The sequence below is a fragment of the Corvus brachyrhynchos genome, unplaced genomic scaffold (genome assembly GCF_000691975.1).
Source record: "Corvus brachyrhynchos isolate BGI_N302 unplaced genomic scaffold, ASM69197v1 scaffold661, whole genome shotgun sequence".
NCBI classification, from domain to species: Eukaryota; Metazoa; Chordata; class Aves; order Passeriformes; family Corvidae; genus Corvus; species Corvus brachyrhynchos.
The window spans coordinates 418969-424387 of NW_008236246.1; the positions used below are offsets into that span (position 1 = coordinate 418969).

Consider the following 5419-nt stretch of genomic DNA (forward strand, 5'->3'; position numbering starts at 1 on the left):
CGCCCGGCCCCGCGGAACCCCCCCCGCAGAGCTGCACCCGCACAGGGGCACCCTCGGGGACACCCACCCACGGGCACCCACATGGGGACAACCAGTCCCGGGGACACCCACCTGGGCACATTCCCCCCAGGGACACCCACCAGGGACACCCACGGGAGACACACGCCCAGGGACACCCATCCAGGGATGCTCACCTGGGGACACCCACCCGGGGACACCAACCTTGGGACTCCCACCCAGGGGCATCCATGCCGGGGTGCCCCACAGGGCACTGCACAAGTTCCTTCCCCCTGGTTGAATCCTGTAGCTGAGCCCCAGGGGTTACTGGTGTCTGTGGGCAGGGGACAGGGACAGGCCTTCAGACAGGAGGTGCAGGGGCAGGTGTGGGTGACAACCCTGGGGACCTCAGAGCACCCTGAAGTTCCACCAGTGCTTCATTTGGTCCTTGACAGATGGGAAATCAGAAGCCCAGCACATCACTGCTCCGTGACAGAGGAAGGTGTTTCCAAGCAATGGTGGTGACCAAGAAGGAACCAGGTGGAACCATCACTGTGCCATGGCCATCAGGCTGCCCAAGGTCTCTGAAAGTTCTTCTGCTCTCCCTGTGTCTCTCCACCATCCCAGCAGAGCCCAAGGTCACCTTTGGAGTTTTGGAGACCGAATTGCTCCATTTATGTGCTGCTGGTCCAAGGTGTGGTGAGCATGGAATTTCCCCAGCACAGCTCTGTGCCCTTCTGTGATGTGGGGCTGGGTCGCACTGTCACCCTCTGCCAGGTGCTCAGTGGGGCCCAAGGGGATGTGTCCATCGTGGGTCCCCTGGAGCGGTGTCTTCATCAGTGGGAAGAAGAGAGAAGAGCTGCTCAGAGCAGTGGTGCCACATCCCAGCACCTGTGATGGAGAAGGTGCCACCATGGGAAGCCAAGACGGCCCTGTCCTGGAGCCAGCCCAGAGCCCTGCCCGCAGAGACCCCTGTCTGGGGGGGATCTCTTGGGGATGTGCTTTCCCGGGATGTCCATCCCTCGTCTTGGGCACATCCATGCTCGTGCTTGCCAAGCCGAGCACACGCGTGTGCATCCCCCAGTGACCTGTGTGCTGCTGGGGCACAGCACCCCGAGGGCCACCGGGTCCTGCTCCACCTCTCCCCACGAAGACCTGGCTTGCTGACACCCTGCCTCAGAGGCAGCTCCCTCCTCCCAGGCTCCACCATCTCCTGCAGCTCCTCTCCCTCCCTCCCTCCCTCCCTCCCTCCCTTCCCTTTTTGCTGCTCGCAGGGTAAAAGATGGAAATCCCTTCATGTATTGAAAAAAGCTACAAAAAACCTTCTTTTATGGTTGATTTTTGGTCTGGGAAAAGCAGATTGTGTCGTGCAATAAGGGATTAAATAGCAAAAGAAAAAGGAGAATTCCTTAAAGCATTTGTTTTGTTGGTTCTCAATCTTCCATGACCTGAGTGGAACTGTGCCCCAACCTGCTACTGCTGCATTCATGCCAAGGCAGCAGGGGCTGGTGAAGCACAGGTGGGGTGTGGGGGCCCTGGCAGCACATCCCACCCTCTGCAGGGCCACCCCAGGGCTGGGAGCATCCCCTGGCCCTCCAGCCCTCTCACGCCAGGCTGGCTCCTGCCCACTCCGGACCATCAGCGGGCAGGGTGGGCTCATCCCGTGGACGCTGCCCAGGGTCTGTGTCCTGCCCAAGCAAGACTGTCCTCCTGAGCAGGCTACTTTTGCTCCCACCTTTTGGCAAACGCTGTTTTAGTCTTCCACCGAATTGATACAACCGGGAAATGCTCCCTGGGCTCAAACACCCGCCCACGGGGCCACGAGTCCCCCCCCACCCCGCATCCCTCCACCCCCCTTTGCTCCCCGGGCTGGTTGTATGGAAGCAGCTTTGGAAAAATCCCATTGGTGCCAGAGTGGAGCGCGGGAGGAGCCCAAATCCCTGGGCAAGCCCAGCCTGGCACAGGAGCCGGGGAGCGCCCAGCTGATGGGGAGTGAGGAGCCTCGGGGATGAGGGGCCAGGGAAGGGGCTGTGGTGCATCTCCCTGCCCTTCCCATCACGAACGCGTCCAGGCTGGGCCCTGCCCAGGCCCATTGACATGATAATACTATTAAACTTCAGCAATTTGAACAACAATCAGCCAACAAGAGCCTGAGGGGGAATGCTGGAAACCCAGGGGGATTCTGGGAACCCCAGGGGGATGCTGGAAATCCAGGGGAAGCTGGAACTCCCAGGGGAAGCGCTGGAAATCCAGGGGAAGCTGGAACTCCCAGGGGAAGCGCTGGAAATCCAGGGGAGGCTGGAACTCCCAGGGGGGTGCTTGGAACCCCAGGGGGATGATGGAATCCCCAGACAGCCTCCCAGGGTACCGACCCTTCCCAGACAGGACTCTCTCCATCCTTTGCCCACCCTCTGATGTTTAATCTGCATTTTTAGCAAGGAAAATTGGATTTGTGGTTGGCTGTGCTGGCTGTTTGCTGCCACCCTGCCCTTGGGGCCACTGCTCCAGCAGCAGGTCCTGCTCCCTGCTCAGGGCCACTGGACCTGCTGCAGGCTGGGATTCCCCCAGTAGGACTGGTCCTGGGAGCTGGGCACTGCAGCCCCTCCATCTCCTCCTGCCCCTTCCCTTGGGGAAGCTCTGCTCTGTTTCCTTTCTGGAGGCTGTAGGGCAGGACAGACCCTCTCTCAGCAGGCACTGCTGTGCCCTTTTCCTCTAACCTACATCTCTGGACATGGCGAGAGGAGCTGTGGGGACACCAGGATGGAGCTCACAGCACTGGAGAACAGCAAACACTCTGGGGTCAGGGGGTCCTGGGCTGCACTGGGAGCTGTGTCACAGCCGGCGGAGGGAGGGGATCCTTCCGCTCTGCTCCACACCAGTGAGGGCAGCCCTGGAGTGCTGGGCCCAGAGCTGGGCTGCCCAGTACAGGAGACAGGGACAGCCTGGCGAGTGTACAGCACAGGGCCATCAAGGTGATGGAGGGACTGCAGCATCTCTGCCATGAGGAGAGGCTGAGAGAGCTGCGACTGCCCAGCCTGGAGCAGAGCAGGCTCAAGCTCCTCCCTGTGGACAAATACCCGGGGGGAGGCTGCAGAGGGGATGGGGCCAGGGACAGCCCCAGGAGCCACGGGCACAGACTGACACATAGGAGGGGCCCTCCGAGCTCAGGACACACTTCTGCACTGGGAGCAGCTCTTCTAGACTGACCAAAAGGGGGTTATTTGCCTACCTTGGTGTCCTCCTGCCCCAAGCGAACACTTCTGAAATGAATGTCTTTATTTTGCTGCTATTTAATACCTTTGAAATGAGTCAGGTCTGGTCCACCTGCTGCCTCTGCTGCTTCTCATGCAGCCCAAGTACAGCTGACTTTCTAGGCTGCCAGTGCCCATGGCCAGGTCACATCCAATTTGTCACCACCAGCACCCCCAAGTCCTTCTCGAGGGCTGCTCTCCACCCAGCAGCCCCAGCCTGTGCTGGTGTGGGGCTGCCCTGACCCAGGTGCAGGACCCTGCACTTGGCCTGGCTGAACTTCATGAGGTTCACATGAGCCCAGATAGTTCTGGGGTTTCAGAGATCCATCAAATCCCAGAATGGTTTGGGTTGGACAGGACCCTAAAGCTCATCTCACTCCACAACTTCCGCTATCCCAGCTCGCTCCAAGTCCCGTCTAACGTGGCCTTGGACACTTCCAGGGGTGGGGCAGCCTGGGAAACCTGAGCCAGTGGAATAAGTTTATTTACTCTTCCCACATATACCCCAGTGTCCAATAACAAATTTGTTCTGCTTTGCTGCCTCAGGGTTGAAAGTCCCACGGTGCCACCACAGCCATGGCAGTGAAGGGGCAGCTCAGACCGAGCAGTTTTGGGAGCTGCTTGAGGCAGCACCTCTGACAGCTGCAGGCTGGAGCCTGTGGCAGCTCCCAGCTGGGACCAGCAGTAAGTCCATCCCACTCCTGGTGCTGCGGGGATCTGGGCTGGTCACACAAGGTGATCCCTTGGGGTCAGGGGGGCTGAAATCACTCCTGGATGCAGCTGGCCCAGGAGACGATCTCTCCACAGCTCCAGCATCAGCTCCTCTGCCCCAAAGTGATGTCTGTGGGATGTTCACTTTGCTGGGTGTCCCAGTGAAGGAGGTTTCATAAAGCATCCCACCCTCCAGGAGCCTTCAGGCCTGGGAATTCTCTCTGGAAGTGGGAGAACTGTAGGTTTTCCCTAGCACAGCAGGGAATTAGGGAAGAAGCTTGGTACCCACGAGGCTGGAGGTGGGCTGGTTTGGGGCTGCTGCTGCAGAGCACAAGCCCTGACCCTGGGGATCTCCCTGGAGATCACAGGTTCAGCCCTTCATATCTGACAATTTAGTTCCTTTTTCCTGTGTTGGTAGTGCCTACAAAATAGAAGCACTGGGACCAAGGAGAAGCTTTTCATTCATGGATCATCTCCCAGGTGAGAGAGCATCACCTGGGGCCTGGCAAGTCTCTGATGCCTCTGATCCCAGCATATGCCCATGGAGCTCCCACAGACCCTACCCAAGCCTTCCCAGCACTGGGAGCATCTCTGCCATGCACTATGGCCTCACCAGGGTTTGTAGTTTTGTCCCCCCTTTTGGATAAAGAATTGTTGGAATCTCATCCCTCCCTCCAGGGCAGGGAGATGGGCTGGCTTCAAGCAGCATTTTACAAACACAGCTTCACAAGGTGGGAGCGCCCCATGTTCCCACACCCTTGTCAGGGTGGTGACAAATAACCAAACCAAGGGGACAAACCCCCTCCCCATTTCTTACCCTCTCTGTCTCTTGCCCTCCCACCCACCCAGGGTGACACAGAAAGGCAGCCAAGCCCCTGGGACCCTGGATCAGCTGATGTGGGGAGCATGGTCAGCACCTTGCCAAAGTGTCTCAGCCCATCCCGACACGGGGGCAAAGCAGAACAAGCTTCAGCCCACCAGCTAACGCAGAAAATGATGCTCAAGCTGACTTTACATCATTTGAGAGCAATTTGGTTTCAAAAACAGGCTGCCCCACTGGAAGGGGCCCTGACTGACAAGGGCAGCAAGGTGAGGAGGTGCAGTGCCCAAACCCACCTTCCCAAAGCCCGAGGCACAGCACGGCACTGGTCACGAGGGAGCCACACAGAGCACAGGTCTGTCACACCCCTCAGGCTTTATACACCCCTTCAGCTTCCCGAATCCCTCAGATCTCAGGCTCTAAAGCCATAAAACAGCCAGGGAGGAGGAACAAAGTGGGGGTTCTTTCCTGAAAGGGGAGTGTGGGAGGAGAGGAAGAGATGCTTTTCCTCTGTGCTATGGCCCTGAATTGGGCTCGCTCAGGCTCAAGCCAGCCCAAATCCCAGCAGACCAGCGGGGGATGCTCACCCCAGCCCTGGGACCAGTGGCATGGTGGCTTTGAGGGGTTCAATGGCTGCTGG

The 5419-nt window shown here is 58.8% G+C and overlaps 1 protein-coding gene across 1 annotated transcript in view; it reads right to left on the minus strand.

Moving 5' to 3' along the window:
* Nucleotides 1-4975: 4975 nt before the first annotated feature.
* Nucleotides 4976-5419, minus strand: part of MYL9 (myosin light chain 9) — a 7658-nt gene continuing 7214 nt past the window's right edge. The window contains exon 4 of the mRNA XM_008643472.2: nt 4976-5419. This exon is cut by the window's right edge and continues 403 nt beyond it. The gene's annotated coding sequence lies outside the window, so the exon portion shown is untranslated.